This window comes from Leptonychotes weddellii, chromosome 8, assembly GCF_054177405.1.
Source record: "Leptonychotes weddellii isolate Sample4059 chromosome 8, ASM5417740v2, whole genome shotgun sequence".
NCBI classification, from domain to species: domain Eukaryota; kingdom Metazoa; phylum Chordata; class Mammalia; order Carnivora; family Phocidae; genus Leptonychotes; species Leptonychotes weddellii.
In genome coordinates this window covers 51,349,447-51,368,227 of record NC_138376.1, presented here as the reverse complement: position 1 = coordinate 51,368,227, position 18,781 = coordinate 51,349,447, and the positions used below count along the sequence as shown (strand labels likewise).

The 18,781-nt window shown below is 36.9% G+C and overlaps 1 protein-coding gene across 1 annotated transcript in view; it reads right to left on the bottom strand.

Annotated features, from left to right (window-relative positions):
• Positions 1-18,781, bottom strand: part of LOC102728278 (uncharacterized) — a 249,854-nt gene that overhangs the window by 207,258 nt on the left and 23,815 nt on the right. The gene's annotated exons all lie outside the window — the stretch shown is intronic.

The following is an 18,781-nucleotide window of genomic DNA, read 5'->3' as shown; positions in this document are numbered from 1 at the left end:
CCCCTTTATTATCTATACAATTTCAAAAAATTTTTCTTATGTAATTTTTGAACCACATAAAAATAGTATAATAAAAACTCTTGTGGGGGCACCTGGTTTATCAGCTGGTGAAGCATGGGAGTCTTGATCTCATGGTTGTGAGTTTGAGTCACACACTGGGTGTAGAGCTTACATAAAAAATAAACAAACAAAAACCTTCCTGTGTACTCAAATAAATAAATAGATAACAAAACAATGTGGCTTTGATGCCTGCCATTTCTCTTTGGGACCACCTATAAACCTCAAGGTGAGCACAAGTATAGTTGAGAGGTGATGCCAAAACACAAACATCCAAATGACCATTTTGAACTAGTTAGTTGCATCCAAACTCCTTTTAAAAAGGAAACCTCAACACACACAGCAGGTCCCCACTCCACCCCCACATGCAGTAATTTGTGTCTCCATCTTTCTTCTAATTTCCTGTCTCCTTTTCCCCACTCTCCACCTTCATGCTTTCAGGATCATATCTTTATTTCAAGTGTTCTGGAATTTGACAATACTATTTCCTGGGATTTTGCTTCCACTCATTGTATTAAACACATCTTTGAATATGAATTGCACATTACTGAAAAAATTTTTTTGTAAGTTTTTATTATTTTTTTATACAATCTTCTCTTATCTTCTCTTTCGGAAACTTGTTTTTTAGACAACCATTTAACACCTTTTTTTTTTTTCATTTTTTTATTATGTTATGTTAATCACCATATATTACCTCATTAGTTTTTGATGTAGTGTTCCATGATTCATTGTTTGCATATAACACCCAGTACTCCATGCAGAACGTGCCCTCTTTAATACCCATCACCAGGCTCACCCATCCTCCCATCCCCCTCCCCTCTAGAACCCTCAGTTTGTTTTTCAGAGTCCATAGTCTCTTAACAATCTATTCTACTATTCTACTTTCTGGGATATTTCCTTGATTTATTTTCCAATCCATCTATGCAACACCAATTTTTGTTATTTTCTTATTACCAGGATTCTCTTTTGTTCTCTTTTAAAAATTATCCTGAATGCAATATTTTTAAATCCCTGATATAATCAATTAGGTGGGTTTTTTAATGTTTCTCTCTGCATCCTTGAATATCTTCATTTCATCCAGATTAGTGTTTCCTGTTTGATAGTTTGGCCTCTCTCTTCCATGCTGGAAGCTACACTCTAATTTCTGATGGTTTTTTATAATCCATATGTAATTAAGGAAGAAGCACTGAACTTTGATTGCAAGCTTCATGTATGTGTCACAGTGTGTCAATGAACAACTTCACTGCATAGCATGATCAGTTGGCGGATTTCACTGCAAGTCCCTCAAATGTGAATGTAGAAAGATTAGTTTTCTAAGGACATTCAGTTTCTCCAAAGAAGAATCTTTCTATGTCCTACTTGGTAAAGAGTATTCACCTGGATGCAGGCATTCTAGAAGCAGAAGCGGGTATGTGGGGGTCTTACAGTTCGGTACAGAATTTTGTTTCATCCCTCTGTTTTTGGTGCCATGCCTCTTTCCTGCCTTCACTATCCTGCTTACCTTGCATCTGGAGGCTCTCTGGCTCAATTTCTCTCAATAATAAGTCTAATAAACCTCTCACCTTTTGTCTGGTTGTAGGAGGAAAAAGGAGGTACACTACACCCACACACACATCCCTCACCAGTTTCTGCAGAGGCTGGTTCCCCCAAGTGATAAGTCTCTCAGGTGTCCACTGAAGTCAACTGGCCCACATCTCACTAGCCAGCCCAGCAATACATAGGTTCTAACATCTTCCAACTGCTTTTTGTATTCAAAGAATGTATTGTAATCTTTCTTTCTCTTTGTTCCAACTCCCTTTCTACAGTCAATTTTGCATTTTAGAAGGTTACAAGTCCTTTCAACTCTTTAACCTCTCCCTCTCCAATGCCCCTTTAATCTTGGTTTAGAAACAGATGCATATCCTCCCCCTGCTACAAAGTAGACAAAACTTCCTTCAACCTTGCTACATCATTGTATCACCCTCTCATCTATTCACGAACCTTCTTACACAAATATCTTAATATCTGCATTGTTACTACCCACTTAGTCCTTAACTCTCTTGCATTCTAAAAGCATTTCCAATCAGCTAATCTACTGGCCTCTTCTCAATCTCCATTCCCCTCAATCCTTCTAAAGGTTTTAACACTGAAGATATCCTTTCCTCATTGATATAAACCAGGGGTCACAACCACAGGCCTATAGGACCCAGCCAGGAAACTGGAACGTAAGTTTCCTGAGGTTGGTTGTCTATACTATTCACCTTGTTCCTGGCATCTAAAGCCATGCCTGCACAAGGTGGGTACTCAATAAGTATTAAATGAGGGCGCCTGGGTGGCTCAGTTGGTTAAGCGACTGCCTTTGGCTCAGGTCATGGTCCCGGAGTCCTGGGATCGAGTCCCACATCGGGCTCCCGGCTCAGCGGGGAGCCTGCTTCTCCCTCTGACCCTCTCCCCTCTCATGCTGTTTCTCTCTCTCTCTCTCTCAAATAAAAAAAAAATAAGTATTAAATGAGCCAATTAATGGACTGAATTCAGATATAAACTACCTAAAAAAAAAAAATACAAAACAAAAACCACATGGCCCTCTCAGTCTAGCTTTGGGTTTTCCCCTCTTGGATAGAAATATGCATATAAGAAAATTTCACTCTCCTCTTAAGACTTTTATAAAATAAAACAAAACAAAACAGGGGTGCCTGGTTGGCTCAGTTGGTTAGGCGTCTGCCTTCTGCTCAGGTCATGATCCTGGGGTCCTGGGATTGAGCCCCGCATCAGGCTCCCTGCTCAGTGGGGACCTTCTCCCTCTCCCTCTGCCACTAACCCCTGCTTGTGCTCACTCTGTCAAATAAATAAATAAAATCTTAAACACACACACACACACAAAACGGAGGAAGTGAGTTAATAAGAGCAACCGACACCCATCCTCATGTAGAGGTCACAAGTGTGACCTGGGGGAAAATAAGAGCCCAACCCATCTATAGGGGGCAGCTGCTGATTAGCTCCAGCCAATTGTTACCTTATGGGAATGTGGGCCCAGTGTTGCCAGATGATCCTATTTTTCTTTCTTTTTTTTTTTAAAGATTTTATTTATTTATTTGAGAGAGAGAATGAGAGAGAACACATGAGAGGGGATAGGGTCAGAGGGCAAAGCAGACTCCCTGCCGAGCAGGGAGCCCGACGTGGGACTCGATCCAGGGACTCCAGGATCATGACCTGAGCCGAAGGCAGTCGCTTAACCAACTGAGCCACCCAGGCGCCCCGATCCTACTTTTCAAGAGACGCTAAATTACTCAGACTTTTATCTGAAAAGTTTAGAGTTTCATTTTGTCAATCGACTCAGATTTTTCATAAACACTGTCCAGACCAACACTGTGCAAATGAAGCGAAAACAGTGACTGCTTATGTTGGCACACTTGATGTGACAAAGCAAAAAATCATGAAAACACCTTTCTTCTTACTAGTTAGGATTTTGGACATAAAGTCACCTGTCACATCTCTTCATGAGATTGGAAGCTTTTGAAGGCAAGGAAGCATTTCATGTTTCTTTGTATCACCCACAAAGCCCAAGTGCAGGGCCACCAGGGCACTCTATAACTGTTTGTTAAAGAATGAGTGACCTAGCAAATGAAACAGATGCACTTAATTTTGATAGAATTTTTTACTATTTCATATTTTTAAATAATTCATAATATTTCATAAATATAATTATTTTTCAAAAATTTACAATCTAATTCAAAATTGAAAATATATCTCATGAAAGGTTCCTTCTGTAACAAAAAATAATAAACCAAAATATTATTAATATTAATAATGTTAATATACAATAAATACAATCTTAATACACTGAAGTAAATTTAGTTATGTTTACAGAAAAACTGATTTTTCTTAGTCTAAGTTTATAATGGATAAAAATCCTTATAATTACTGTATTTTCCTTTCAATAATTCTTGCTCTACTTTCAAAGCCAAAAATGATTTTGCTTGCCAAAATTGTAAATTTTGAAGGAAAATTTCTCTATTTTAAAAACAATATATTATAAAATGTATCAGCTCTTATAGACTATGTTTCTTGTTTATACTGCACAAGCACACTTAATGTGATACAGAATAATTTCACTGGGTCTTGCCAAAGTTTCTATTATAAAAGAGGCCATATTGGATTACTGGTCTGTTACCAGAGAGATATAATGACAGCTTGCTATGCATAAGATATCCATGCTTGAATATTTTTGAATGGAGTGTAATTTCCTATAAGAAATTCTATCCACTGCTTATTCAGTGATATTCCCATTAAGAAAAATATTGTTGATCCTTACTTGCCAAATTAATTCATATATATATATATGGCTAGAAATTATCATTGGGTTATTTTCTACCTTCCCTCCATTTCATACACATTGTATGTAGTTCAGTGCTGTAAATGGAAAAATCATCCACATAAATTGATACTAACCTATATTTGAAGAGCTCAAAGTTTAGTGAAATTTACATGTAATTAATCCTTTATTTCCCACTGTCTACTTTTCTTCACATTAATGAAAGTCACCTAAATATTCATGGACAGGTGAGAGTAGAAATATACCAAATAAACAAAATGTTCAATCTAAATTCAGTTTTTTTAATGTGACTAAGTAAAAGTCACTGAGAGCCAAACTAAAGTCATTCCAAATTATCCAAAGGTGCCAAAGGAAATTTGCTGCTTGCGGAGTCCTCTTTACACTTAGCCCCTGAGAGCGCTAGTTCTAGATATAATCTGGAGTGTCTCTGAAGCCTTGTAATTCACATATTTTAGACTCCTTTGAACTTGTAATTTATTTCAGTGTTGAAAAAAATCTAAAATATAGTTTTCACCTGCTCTCTGATGTTCTCTATGTATAGCAGCCCTCTGTTCCATCATCAAATGGAAAGAAACACTATTAAACTGTAAGGGAAGTGGCAGAGAATCAGAAGTAGGGCTTCTTATAACATAGTATAGCTATGGCAGAAGGCAATGTCCAGCTCTGAGAACCAGTGAGATTTGACCCCGCTAAAAAACTGATTTCATAAAGATTTTAACATTACAGTACTTCCCTCTCAGTGTTAAAATTAAGAGAGATTTTTAAATTTTCTTCTTTATATTTTCACTACTTCCTCAATCTTTACAGTGAGCATAAATTGTATTAATGATCATTTGTAAAACAACACTACTATTTTCAGGTTAGAAAAAATAATCCTGTTCTTTAAAGTGAACTATAAATTAATCTGCTATTCTTCAAGTTCAGAAATGAGGGAGAATTAACAATAACAAATATTATTTTTTTTTGTATTATGGAGGTAAAAAGTCACAGAAGTCTATAACTCCCAATCTAAAGCCTTCAGAATGGTTCAGTCACTGAAGCAGTAGGACAAGATGAAAGAAACTTCAAATGAAAATACACTTTTCCCGATATTTTCTCCATATGCTTCAAACAGAATATCTAATTACAAAGTACTAGTCCCTGTACTCATGAAGTTGGATACAAATGAACATTTTATTAAACATGAAGGAATTCACTGCACAGGACTTTAAGAATGGGCTGTATTTGTACTACGTAGCATACTGCTCACATTCTCTAGATCTTCTTTCTCACTTGATTAATGAAAAATCCTTTGCTGGTCAGAATTTATTTTAAGTCTTTAAGAAATATAAATAAAATAATGATGTCTAAAACATATCTGTATTACAGGAAAGATCTTGGCATGAGGTGAAGAAAACATTTAATCATTCTGTGTATGTGTAATTGTTATTAAATATGATTGTACATTCACTGTCTTTTGTATACATGGTATGAATGCAGAGATTCTCCCTAACCATGAAGTACTTTCATTGACAAGCCAAAACACCTAATACTCTACTATTAGAGCTTTCTTCCTCTCTGGAAAATGCTTGTGTTTATAAAACATAAGCTCTGTTACCACTAAAATAGTCCCTAGAAACTGGTCACATAATACTAACAAATGGTCTAATAATTAATTCTCACCTTGGAAAGAACAGAACAGAGATCTATGAGATTGTGATAAAGCAAGGAAGTTAACAGAGAAGACACAGAGAGGGAGGAATAAATCCAGAGCAGGAAATGCCCCTGAGTTAGAAGACTGAAATGTCATTGTCCTGATCCCTAGGCAACACAAACATCATCTTAAGGCACTGGGAGTATGAGAAGAAAGTTCCAAAAACAAAGGTGATGCCAAAGGGGAGATGGAACCAAGACAAACCTTGACAATTTTCCTTGCCTGTGCTGTCAACTCACATGCCTAACTCTCTACTGGGCCTCTCCACTTGGATTTTAAAGGCATCTCTAATTAAATAACTGAAATTGAACTTCATTCAACACATCTCTTTACCAGAATTCCACATCTCCATAAAAGGCATGGCCAATCGTCTCCAGCCTAAAAGTCATTCTTGAATCTTACCTTTCCTTTATTTTCCTCCATCATATCCAACCATCAGCAAGTCTTACTGTTTCTACCACCAAAATAGATCCCAACTCTCTCTACTTCTCTTTAGCTTCACTGTCACTCACTAGTCCAAGCTGCCACCTTCTTTCCTCAGGACTCCTGTGATGGTTTTGTTCTCCCTCTTGCCCCTCCATTACGGGCTAGCCCTGTAGGATGCCCTTTTCAAATGTAAATCAGACCACATCCCTCCCTTACTTACAGCCTTCCTACAATGTCCTTTGGTTCCTAGAATAAAATGTGCACATCCTTGATCATGGCTCACAAGGCTTTATCTGTTCTGACCCCTGCCTTCTCTGACACGTCATCTCCTATTCCAGTCTCTGTGTGACACCCATACTCCAGGCGAGGTGACCCGAACTCTGTTCCTTGAGCACATCAGGCTCATTGAGGTCTTGGGCCTTTGTACTTCCTGTTTTCTCAAAACACAGGATGGTCATTCCCAGAAGTTGTCACTTAGATGGCTTCTCCTTGCTATTCAGGTCTTAGCTCTAATGTCACTTCTTCTGGAAGGTCAACAGCTGTTCTCACTTCAGTTACTCCCTAACATATTACCTTGTTTTATTTTCTTCATAGGCTTATAACTACCCAACTTTAAAAAAATATATATATATATATTGGTTTACACACGAATTGCCTGTCTGCAACCACTAGAATGTGATTTCCATGAAAATAGGGGCTCTGCCAGACTTGTTGCTCTAAATCAACCATTAGACTGGTATCTGGCATATAGGAAGCACAAATAAAAATTTGTTCCATTAATGGAAAATCCACCATGATATATATGACCAGTCCTGGCATGTGCAAAAGACTATATTTACGTAATGCTTTAAAGTTAAGGCCTTTAAGACTATGCCACATCACGTTCAGCAGGAAAACAGAAGGAAAAAAATCAAGCTCCATATGATGTAAAGCAGGTCAATCAAACAGCTTGACACAAAATGAGTCCATGAACAAACACAATCAGTGTTCTTTTTTCAAAAAGAAATTTAAAATCTCTACAGGTTATAGCAAAATTGAACAGCTGCCTCAGGAAGATTTCATCAAAAGTGTCCTTCAGCAGAAGTCTTCCAGTGTTTGAAAATGTTTCAAATGAAGAAGCCACACATTAATAGTTTCCTGTAGTTCTATGGTCGTAAAGCTGAAGCGAACTTTTAGAGTGATTTAGATCAACCATCTCATTTCATAAATGAAAAATTAAAGCCACAGAGGTTAAATAATTGCCCCCATCATCACTCTGCCAGACAGAGGTCAGGATGGAACTTGAACTCGGGACTTCTAATTCCAAGGTCAGTTTTTTCCAGTATATCAAGTTGCTTGCATCCTCTGGGTTAAGAATAAAATTTCCCTCATCATTACTGCCCTGACTTAAAAGTAATGTTATGCAACTCTAGGGGAGGGAAAAAAACTACTTTTCTGAGTACTAGGTGAGATGGGGGAAGGGGAATATAAATATCAAATATTAGTATCAAGAAATGAATAGTTAAAATGTTTACAATCATGGTAATATTTAACAACAACAATAAATTATACTTGGCGCTCAGAGCAAAGCATTCATTATGACATTTGCATATTTTAGGTAACCAGTAACCATGAAGGGAAGATCATTACAGTTCCTTCCCTTAATCATACTTTGAGCACAGATCGGGATGTATTGAAACTACACAGTAATATCTTCAAAAGAGGGCTATGATCTGTTGGGTTTTAAGAAAGATATCCATACTACAAAGGTGATAACCAGTCAGGAGTATTTTTTCTATATTCCTTAGAGATCATTTCTTAGAAAAATTAGGATTTATCACCAAGGATTTTTTTAAAAAATGAGTACAATTTTCAGGAAGTAGTAAAAATTATGAGAATAGCATATATACTAATTATTATGCAATGTGAAGAAAAGCATGAAGTGTTCTGATAAAAAGTGCCTTGGTGTTTATCCTACTGGTGAGAAAATATATTGGGATTTTAATACCTTAGGAAGAACATCAATAGAATGGTAACCTGACAAAGAAGACCAACAATTCCTTAAAAAGTGAAAATAATTATCATAAATGTGACTATTTCAAATGATTATGGAAGGAGAACCTTTAGCACTGATCCTACATTAATGCTTTCCTGGCATGGGGATGTGTAAGTGTAAGCTTCTATCCCATTCATCCCCTGAGGTGTGAAATCAATGTCAAACATAGCTATACACAAAGTTAACTTAATAAAGTTGAAGTCTGGTCTCTCAGGGACAGAAGGATGTCAGCTGACAGCCAGGAATGCCTGTCCAGTTAATGAGAAACCAGTAAGAACTACCTTAAATGGATAAACTGCTTTTTCATACTCCCTTCTAGATGGGGAGCACTGCAAGCATGAAAAATCACAAAACAAAAAATAATTCACTCCTTTAAAGTGTGTGCAAATACTTATTGATAAAATTGTTTTATAGGGGGGAGATGGAATCAGGGAGTGGATCTCATTTATTTTCCATGACTAGGCCCTGGTGGTTTCTTGTCAAGAAAAATAAAGACCATAATGAAGCTCATAAATTTCTTTACATCTTTGTATATTAAGTAATTGGTAATTTCATTGTACAGCAAGTTCAAGTTGATGTATTTGTTCAGTATTCCTAGAAGGACCATAGTTTGTAATAGGGCAAGTGACATCTCTGTCTCATGTATAGAAAAAATAAAGGACAAAAACCAAACTGCAGAATAAAAGAGGATTAGTAAGAAAAAAACATGACTGCCAGTTTCTTTTTTGTTCTTTTACCTAACTGAATAATAAGGAATGTGAGGCAAGAAGTGAAAGGTAAAAAAAAAGGAGATGTAAAGAGTAAAAAGCTTTCATAATTTCAATGCTCATAAACTGAAAAGAGAACATAATTATTCTAGAGAAATTTCATTTTGTATATGGTGTTCCCAAAATCAAGCATGCTATATATTTGGATAGCAAAGTGTTTAAAAAATTTAGTTACTAATTACAACAGTTCCAAAGGTAATTCTTCAACTAGCTCATAGCACAAGGCTTGAAGCAAAGCCCTTTTTTTAAAAGGGCTATTTTGGTAGGGATGAAGTGAGTTTTCCAGATCATATTTAGCAAGACCAACCTTTATTTACTTTTTTGCTATTAAAATGAAATGGCTAACTGGAAAAAATCTATTTTTAAATATCAAGAACTGGCTTCTAAATTAATGCTTCCATTCTAAATAAGCATGAGGAAGAGTTTATGAAGAACTTCCGTGTTTACAAGTATCAGTGGGGCCTTTGACTTGCTGAATATCTTCCAGGAAGAGAAATATGATACAAGTTACATTTCCTGAGAGTGTAGTGAGAGATGCTTGGAGTTTATAGTAAGTCATTTCTTTCCCAGCTGACACCCACCATCACCTGTCACGTTACAAGCAATTTGGCTAGCAGGGCCTGGAAGGTTTGTCTGAAATGCCTTCGCCACAAGCTGGGTGGGTGATTTTTGAGCTCCACAGACACAGACTCTGAAATCTTAGCCTTTTTGTGCTTGCTTACTAAGGGAATTCAGACAGATAGATTGTTAATGGGAAAACAAAGCTTGGATGACTCTCTGATAATCATATGTCTGTTATGATTAGCACTTGTTCATCCTGACATTGTAAATAACTTCCCATTGAAAACAAGCCCTTCTGCTATATGACACTCAGATAATGAAAATCAAGGATGGACCTCTCTAGGGCTGCTCTTCAGAAAGGCTTGGAAGGCTAATTTTTTCAGACGTCTCCACCCAAAAAAGAACATAAATCCTGGGTCAGACCCCACCCCGAAGTGGTCCTCTGAAAACTGAAGTGTCCTTCCTGAGTCTGGGGGCTTGCCTTCTGCCTCAGGATTTTTCGGACCTAACTGAAAGCTGTGATTTTCCCAGGGGCATATATTCAGCTGTTTTTCTTTCTTTCTTTCTTTCTTTCTTTCTTTCTTTCTTTCTTTCTTTCTTTCTTTCTTTTCTTTCTTTCTTTCTTTCTTTCTTTCTCTTTCTTTCTTTCTTTCTTTCTTTCTTTCTTTCTTTCTTTCTTTCTTTCTTCTTTCTTTCTTTCTTTCTTTCTTTCTTTCTTCTTTCTTCTTTCCTTCCTTCCTTCTTTCCTTCCTTCCTTCCTTCCTTTGTTTCCTAGAATGTAATGCTATTGCTCTCACACCTTCACTTTATTTTAAACAGTTTTATTGAGGTATAATTGATATACTGTGGCTTCTCTTCAGATCGTTGAAATCTTTCTCCTTTCACTTTATTTTTTATATAAAGTTCAAACCCCTTAGCCTTGCACATAAGTCCACTCAGAACAGCATCTTAGCCTCCATTTTCAGCCTCCTCCACCCCACAGATACTCTTGCCACCTGTGTTCACTACCACACAGGATTTCTCACCATTCTTCAAACTATCTTGACCTTTAAATGATACTCCAACTACCACACACTGGCCCCCTGGCTCACCTGGCAAATCTGTACTTACCCTTCAAGCCTCTACCTTACACATCCTCTGTGAAGCTTTCCCTAGTTCCTTCAAAATGGCTTTCTCTGTTCATCTCTTCATCTGTATACCTACATCTAAAGATTGCTACTATATTCCATAACAGCTAATTGTCAATATATCTATCTTCCCAGACATAAATAACTCAACACCAGGGACCATGTCTTTATTTATCTTTAAATCCTCAGTGTCTGGCATGTAGTGAGTCTTCCGTGTCATTTGGGAATCAAATGAAATACTTCGTTAGAATTTCTTCTTTCATGGCCATCAGAGCTGAACTGAGAAATAATAGGGACAGTATATTATAAAATATTTATTCTGTATACCTCATAAACAAAAGGAATTTTTTTAAAGATTTTATTTATTTATTTGACAGAGAGAGAGAGGGAGAGCACAAGCAGGGGGAGTGAGAGAGGGAGAAGCAGGCTCACTGTTGAGCAGGGAACCCGATGCGGGACTCAATCCCAGGACCCTGGGATCATGACCTGAGCTGAAGGCAGATGCCTAATCGACTGAGCCACCCAGGCGCCCGCAAAGGGAATTTTATATTCTTATCATGGGTAAATTAGAAGAGAGATAGAAATGTAAAGATAATAGGGAGGAATGCCTAGTCCATATCTTTTTGAGTGCCACAGAAAAAAGAATGCCAGGAGTTGACTGAATTACATTTGTTAAATACACTGTGCAGCCCTGTGCCTTGGGCATAGACTTGAGATCCAGGTGACAGTTAGAGGATCATTGAACTGATGCCTTCACCCTTCAGAGCGTAAACACACACCCCACTCATCTGTAAGCCACAGAGCAACTCTGGTACCCGAGGGCTGAGGATGAGCAACCATGAATAGGAGTTGGCTAGGGCCCATGAAGGGGCATTTTCATGGAGAGGACTCCCAGTAAAAGCAAGGGTGACGTGCATAAACAAGGAGATTAGAATACATGGACAAGAGTGTACTTTCTTTTGAACATGAGCACATATGCAACACTCTTGGGGCTCCCAAAATAACAAGAGTTGTTTTTAAGAGGGGGCTGAGGTTCTACAGCTGTGCAGGTAGAAAGTAGGAATCATCACAATTTAGGCACTGATGTTAATATGACATCATTTGAACTTAATACTAATGAGACCTGGGAACATTTAGATTATCTGAGCCAGAATGAGATCAGCATTACATGAAAAGTATATTGAACCACTCAAAAAGAAGGAATTTTGCTTGCAGACATCAGGGAGGACTGTGTTTAGAAGGTAGGGTGTGTACTAAACTTTCTAGGATATATAAGATTCAAATCAGCAAAAATGACGGGCAGAAATATGACAGAGAGAAATGGGTACAGAAAGGCAGTGTAGAGAAATACTTAGGTCAGGGATATTCAAGACAGGACAGTGGTCACCAGCAACTTTGAAAGAAATTTCCACAGTGTTCAAGAAGCCCTGGTGAGATATAAGGGGGTTAAGGGATGTGTGAGGAAGTAAAAGTAGTCAGTAACATTATTCCTTTGGGAAGTTTGGGAGTAAAAAGGATTGTCAAAGGAAAATGTTTCTAGAACAGAAAGGGATTAAGTATATATTTGTAGACTAAGAGGCCAGGATACTGTGGAGAGGGACACTGAAAACAGAAGAGCGAAGGGGATCATGGGTGGATCTAGGTATTAGAGGAGGCTGGCAGGGAGAAGATTAAGAGCACAAGTGAAGGGGTTAAAACAGAAGGGTTGCCTCTAGAGAGGACAGCTGAGGCAGGGAAATTCTGAAGCAGAAAGAAGAAGCTAAGATGGGAGATGGTTCACATATGAGAAATACCTTTGCTGCAAAACATCTGGCCAATTCAATCTCGTTTTCAACCAAACAGATAATTCTGCCCAGCACTACCACGCATGTCCATATTAATTGAAATTTTCACTGAACTTGTGATTGCTTCTAAATTACATGGATATAGCCATGGTGAGAGGAATTATTAATTATTCAAATATATTACTTTTAGCTTAAAATTATAAAAATTTCACCTAATCTGGAACACATGTATTTTAGGAAATGTAAGTGTTAATTAAAATGAGGCAATAGACAAGGTATACCAAGTTTAGGTGAGTCACATAAAATAACATAAGCACCTCTTGGCTACCCTGCATATTTTCTGATTACCCTTCATGGTTAAGTTGAAGGAATTGAAATGATAATAAATTAATAGTTTATTAGCTGACACAATTATTCTTCCTTGATTGACATACATTTCAAAGTTTATCATTGAAATTAAAATTGAATTTCACTATCTGATTCTGTGTCTGAGAATGGAGATTAGACTATCCAGTGCTATTTTACAAAACACAGAGTCTGATAAATCTACAAAAAACCTGTCAAGTTCTTAAAAAGTTATTCTTAAGCACTAGTATAACAAAACATCATGCATTACTATAGTCAATTCTCTGGCTAATTTATAAATTTAAGATCATGCTTAAATTTAAGTTTATAGCCATTATAGAAGCAATACATGTGCAACCACCTAAGGTTAATAATTAATTAATCCTCACAGCACTTTATGGGTCAAATAAGATTAATGATGACTTGAAGTAGGTGCCTTCTTTCTTTTCTATACTCTGAAAACCTGCAGTGCACACTCCACAGATATATACTTACAACTCCCACCCAAGCAAAAGCTCTGCTATCGCTTACAAGATTTGATTTATTGAATAAAAAGATGAGTGAAGAGGGAAGAAAAATCAAATATATAATCTAACAGTAGATTAATCAATGCCTGTCAAGTTGGCCCAAGTAATTACCAAAACAGAACACCTTAATATTATTACTTTATGATGACATTTGCATTATTATGACTCCTAAGTAGTATATTTAACTGGCACCTCACTACTCTCAAGGTAACTGGCATAAGGACATTTTAAGATAAGATAATTTCATACAATTAGCCATAATAAAATGGGAAATAAGCCCTAAAGACATCCTGTATAACATGGCACCTATAGTCAATAACAAATATATATTGTACACTTAAAAATGTGTTCAGAAGGTAGATCGCATGTTAAATGTTCTTTCTGAAATAAAACAAATGAAATAAAATAAAACAAAAATAAAATAAAATAGGTATGAATATTGTAGAATCTCTACACATATGATCAATTACTGATACTCTTTACCATTCCCTAAACACTATTGAATTATATGAAATCTGAAGGACAAAAATCCCAACTTCTTTAAATTTGATGATAATATTAAATGTTTCCAAAACTGGTAAATGGAAATACTAAACTAATAATATTTCATATTATATTACATTTTAGTAGCCATTTCTATACAAAGCAATTTGTTACTGGAATATATCAGCATTCCTAAATGTTTCAGAAAAAAATAACAGATTCTTGTGATTGGTTCTTGGGTTGGGGATGTAAATATTTCCATGCAGTCTTAAAATCTGCATAATCATTCTCTTAAAATTCTGTTCTATCTAATATATGTAATTTGGTTATATTGTATGAATTAAAGAATTCAGTAATTGTGAACCTATCAGGGTTTTCTTTTCATCTTAAGAATGTATGACTTATTTCAGAGGTACAGCTCTGAAACAAATAATACATTATATGTTAAAAAAAAAAGAAGAAGATAGCAGGAGGGGAAGAATGAAGGCGGGGAAATCGGAGGGGGAGACTATGGACTCTGAAAAACAAACTGAGGGTTCTAGAGGTGAGGGGGGTGGGGGGATGGGTTAACCTGGTGATGGGTATTAAGGAGGGCACGTTCTGCATGGAGCACTGGGTGTTATACACAAACAATGAATCATGGAACACTACATCAAAAACTAATGATGTAATGCATGGTGATTAACATAACATAATAATAATAAAAAAGAATGTATGACTTAGGGATGCCTGAATGGCTCAGTTAGTTAAGTGTCTGCCTTAACTCAGGTCATGATCCCAGTGTCCTGCGATCGAGTCCCACATAGGGCTCCTTGCTCAGTAGGGAGCATGCTTCTCCCTCTGCCTGCTGCTCCCCCTGCTTGTGCTCTCTCTTTCTCTTTCTCTCTCTCTGACAAATAAATAAATAAATGAAATCCTTAAAAATATATTTAAAAAAAGAATGTATGACTTAATGATTCACCTCACATTTTTGGTGTGGCAAACTATAATTAAGGAAATACAGTGATAACATAAGAATTATGTGTAAGAGTCATTCAATCTCATATAAACAGCTGGACAACTTTTTAATTAAGTCACTTTTCCTTACATGGGAAACTTCTTCTCTACAAAATGATAGGATGGCCCATATGAAAACCCAAGGGATGCATAAATAGTCATTCTCTATAGTTTAATGGAATTGTGAAGTAATCCTCCTGAAATTAGAAGTTTCAGTAGTTCTAAACATCATTTTGAGCCATAGAATCTAACTGGGTTTTGAGAACTTGGAGAGGTCCCAAAGAACAATAAAAATGAAAGATGGGTTAGAAAACCAGCCCTTATGAGGGAAAGATTGAAAATCAGCCTTGTGTGGGATGCTAAAGAAAGTTTAGCCTTTCTAAGAGAAGGGGTGGTGGCACTGAGTCCCATGGCCGATGCTTGATGACAGAAGGCAACACATCTCATTTTCTTCTTGGCCAAGTCAAGAGAGAAGTGCAGTTTTTCCTTGCATCATGTGTCTCTCCAGCAGGTTCCAGAAGGCAAGACTAGATCCACATTCTTTCACCATTGTAATCCCAGAGCCTAGTAAAGTGCCCAGTCCATAGTGAGCTCACTAAATGCTTACTGAATAAAAAGGGGGAGCTCTAGGGATGCCTGGGTGACTAGTCGGTTAAGCGTCTGTCTTTGGCTCAGGTCATGATCCAGTGGCCTGGGATCGAGTCCCACATCTGGCTCCTTGCTCAGTGGGGAGCCTGCTTCTCCCTCTGTCTGCCTCTCTCTCTCTGACAAATAAATACATAAAATCTTTTTTAAAAATGGGGGAGCTCTATACTACCCTGCATTCACTACAGTGACTATTGAATGTTACCTCTTATTCACCCTTTAGCAGAACAGAAATATTTCAGGAACCCCTAATACTTATATAGTAAGCTACAGCTTTTATTTGTAATTGCTACAAGCCTTTAGTTGAAAAAAACAAAACTTAACGACAAAATCTTTAAATGATAATGTCTAATGCTACTGAAGACATTGGGTATTATACAGAATAAAAGGATAAAACAATGATGAAACATAATTAGAAGTATATATCCAGATGTCTAAAAATGAACTAGTAATTCCACTGTGAAAAATCAATCTTATGTAAATAATTCTAAACACTGAGAAAAACAACTTTCCTAGATGTTGTGGCATTATTTATAATGATAAAAATCTGGAAGTAATGTAAAGGTTCATGTAGAAAAGACCTGAGCATGGAGTGAGTCTTTCAACACTAGTACAGACAAGGTATAGATCATGCTACAATATGCAAAGCAGCTTTCCCCACATTTAAGATTATTTCCAAGGGAACTGTTAAGGTTCAGAGAACTTGAACAACTCCTAAAAAACACTACCCATCTTACAAATATATAATTTGGCATTTTCTACTTATGGAGGGTTATGATGTTTTTTAAAAAACATAAAATGCAAATGAAAATAGCTCCTACCAGCTCTTTTTTTCCCATGTAAAGCTGTGAAACTAAATAGCCCTTGCTTCCAGAAAGCAACAACTAATTTAATGAAAGAGAGAGAGAGAGAGAGAGAAGATTCCTCTTCACTGGAGATTTATTTATTTGCAACACAAGCTAAGGGGACCATATCTGTCAATTACGCCACTGTGTCTAGCCATACTATGCAAGCTCATAAAATCTTATTAAAGTTAATCTGTGTTGATTATCTTTGATTATCTTTTCACACATAGCCTCATTTCCCCTCACTCTTAGGAACTGTTTCAGTTGCAAAAGACACCAACTCACAGGAATCATCCTAAGTCAGAGAGACTACCGACTGGAAACACGTATAAACTCTCCTGTCTTCCCACTTTTTGCTAATGGGTCACAGCATTCTAATCTGCTGAACCTAATATGGCCTCAGAATCCTTCTCGAGCCACTAGCTATCAGTCACAGAACCTAAGAAATAAGGCTCTTTACTATCCTTGAATTCAATAATAAATCAAGGAAATTAACTTCCCTGCTACATTTGAAATCAAATGATTTCCCCATTGGCAAGTCAAAAAAGGGAGTGTTGCCCCTTCAGAATCAACAGTATACAGGAATTCAACATTTATCAGCTTTTCTAAAATATTCAACTACTAAGACATTTTTATTTTGTTATTTGAGACATTTTTATTTAAAACATGTTTCTATAGAAGCAACTAAAGAAAGATAAGAACTATACTATACCAAGAAAATAAGGAGCTCCATAGTATGTGCATGTTTTGTGTGCCAAACCTCACCACTTTGCCCTGATAATTGCCAAAACACAATTTAAAGATAATCAGAGTTATGATTATCTAGGATACAGCTCTCAATATATATAGAAATAATGAATTATTTCTTTTGCACAGACAGGGAAACTTGGAGATACAAGAAGCCAAGGAAATCTCCTCTAAAAGATAGTTCCAAAAAACTAGGTAGCATACCACCCAGAATCTTTTAATAAATACTTTCATTTGCTATTCCAAGGAAATGAAGAAATGGACACAAATATAAAATAAAACAAAACATATAAAGCCCCTCAAATGTTCCTTGAGCCAGTGTCACCTTTGAGTGTATAATAGTGTTTATCTGAAGGGCCCTTTCAAGAGTTGCCCTTGGGATTCCCATATTAAGCCAGGCTCAAGGCACTGAGGGTACCCAAAAGTATCTAACATGCTCTTTAAATCTCTCCCCTCATGAATCTCACCTGGAAGATGACAGAACTATAAAAATCACCTCAGGCACAGCAAGAATCCTCATTTTTCATACAAAATAGCATGTGCCTTTTCCCATACTGATTCTGCAAGGCAGCCTATTTACAAACACATAAATAGCTGCAACTTTACTCCAGTCTCATTGAAAAATCAAAATGGCATCATGCAAGAGAAGCATCCTACCATACTTGGCTCAATGAGTGAAATGTAAATGGAGATGAGCCAAGCTACTTGACACTGGCTAGTCAGCTTAACCAGATACCCTCCAGTTTCCTGTAGTAGAGGTACCAGGGTTCTGCTCTGCAGAGCCAGGGAATTTACTTACATTGATAGCCCAGGGATCATGCAATGATTTAGAGCTAAAGGTTGGAAACTAAGTGTCAGGCTGTGGCTGATATCTATTATCACACATATTCAAACGGGAATAGCATTGCCTAAATGTGACAGCAAGATTTCCAGGGTAACTACTTAAAATTTGCTAAATCTTCTTATATTCAGTTCCAGTGAATTTTAAAGTTTTCCCTCCAATCCTTTAGCCACATGGACAGGATTACAGGAGTTTAAATTGTCAAGAAGAAGGCAGGAAAGAAAATGCACCTTAATTTTTGGAACAGAATTTGTTGCCGTTCTTAAATTCTTTAATTAAAGTTATCTACTACTAGTTAAAAAACATCTAAATCTCTCTATATAAGAGATACATATTGACTTTTCTTTACCGGATATGAATAGCCAAACACAGACCTGTTGTACGCTGAGGGTTTTTTTTTTTTTAAAGATTTTATTTATTTATTTGAGACAGAGAGAATGAGAGAGAGAGCACATGAGAGGGGGGAGGGTCAGAGGGAGAAGCAGGCTCCCTGCCGAGCAGGGAGCCCGATGCGGGACTCGATCCAGGGACTCCAGGATCATGACCTGAGCCGAAGGCAGTCGCTTAACCAACTGAGCCACCCAGGCGCC